Genomic DNA, 1,940 nt, shown 5'->3' with positions numbered 1-1,940 from the left:
ACTTTAAGCTCTCTTTCAACCCTAAGAGTCTGAGATTAGGTTGATAGTTCTCAAATTTCTCTGCACATTAAAATCTTTTGGGGAGATTTTGAAAATACCAAATGACTAGGCCCCACTCAAGACCAATCGAATAAGAATCTGTGGATGCGGGCCCCGCACATCTTATTGTTTAAAGACTCAAAAATGAATCTAATATGCATCCAGATTTGAGAATAGCTTGATTAGATATTTTTAATTTTCATTGAAAGTGCAGATCCTAGCATGATAGATCCTATGATTCCATTATTCCATGCTGGATTTATATTCAAGCAGAGTAGGTATCTGCTAACATAAGATGATTTGAAGGAGCTGGGTAGATTTACCCATCTTGTGTCCCCAAATTCCCTACAGACTAACCATAGAGGCTAGAAATTCTATTAGAAACATGTTATTTTATGTTAGGTCCCAGAGTCCCCTCTTAAAATGCAAATACCCTGTGCAGAAGGAGTACATTAAAGCTATTATTAGTCATTGGCACCATGTCATTTAATGGATCAACCTGTTACCTAACAAGGCCAGGAGGGAATAGGAAGGGTACAGGAAGAGAAATATTACTTACTCAGAGATTGTGCCAAGAATTGCATCAAAAGTTTACTGTTTTCCTTTTCTATACTCTTACATTTCTCTACCTTCTCAGTTTTAAGATTACTCATCTGAACCTCTGCATTTGCTGCCTGTGAACTGTGAGTCATTTTTATCCATTTCGTTCATGTTGGTGATAGCATATTTGGTATTTTATAAGGCACTGCAATAGGGGAGCTGTTTTTTGATGTTGACAATTTCTTCCAATCTTCCATTCCTCTAAACAATGCAGTCAGAATAGCAAATAATGCAGTTTGCATCTATACAGGATACTAAATCATTCAATTACCAAATTGATTGTAGGGTCAGCCAATTTAATGAAATCAAACTGGTGAATTTGGGGGGGGAAGCAATTCGATCCCCAAGCCCCATGCTCACAAAAAGATCAGCTATTTGAGGGACCTGACTAAACTGACCAGAGATTCTGGTACCATTCTGATACAATCTCATTGACATCTCCTCAACCCATCACTTGACACTTAAACAACTAAAAGTGTGTTTAACATTCTTTTTAGTGAATAGTTTTAGGTTTCCAGTGGATACAGCTTAGATAAAAGTGATCAATAAAATTCTTTTATTTCTGGAATCTACTGTGTCATCTCTTCTTCCTACCCCAAACTCTTAGCCAAACTTGGAGGTCATTTGGCTATTGCAGTTTTTTTTTGCACTAAGCCACATCTCAAAGCTAGCATCACTTTCTTCCCTCTAAATATTTCCATTTGCCCACATCGAGTGCTTCAAAAATCAGCTTTTTCTTTAATTCATTTTATGTAACACAATGCTCAATTAATCCCATTTAAATGCTCTTATTTGCTTCTTTACTAATGTCTTAAGTGTTTCTCCCCCTAAAAAGATAACATTATATTCCCCTGGGTCATTGTTTCAAAGATGCTTTAGCCTCTCAGATATTCCATCCACCTTTTCTAGCTAATTTTTGGTACTTGATAATCCTTCAATATATTAATTCATTTGATGTGGCCATACCTTCATAATCTTCATTGGATTCATAATTCAGTTTAGTGAAAATTTCAGTATAACTGGTTATCATGGCATCTATTTAAGTGACTGAGTTCATTGTTTGCTTTTATGGATTTCAATCCCTTTAGTATGGGCATAGGTACATCCTTTAGGAAGGCTAGGATTGTGTTTATGAACAGAAAGCAAAAGAAAGAAGTGAACTCGATAATGCAGGTAAAAACACTTTGTCTTCAATTATTTGGCTCTTTCAAACTGCTAAAGATGGACTTTTGCCCACATTATCCAGACAACAATATATTATTAATATTTTTTGATATTTTCTTTATATATATATATATGTG

The sequence above is a fragment of the Pteropus alecto genome, unplaced genomic scaffold (genome assembly GCF_000325575.1).
Source record: "Pteropus alecto unplaced genomic scaffold, ASM32557v1 scaffold112, whole genome shotgun sequence".
In the NCBI taxonomy this organism is placed as follows: Eukaryota; Metazoa; Chordata; class Mammalia; order Chiroptera; family Pteropodidae; genus Pteropus; species Pteropus alecto.
The sequence above is the reverse complement of the archived record's forward strand: the minus strand, read 5'-3'. Positions refer to the sequence as shown.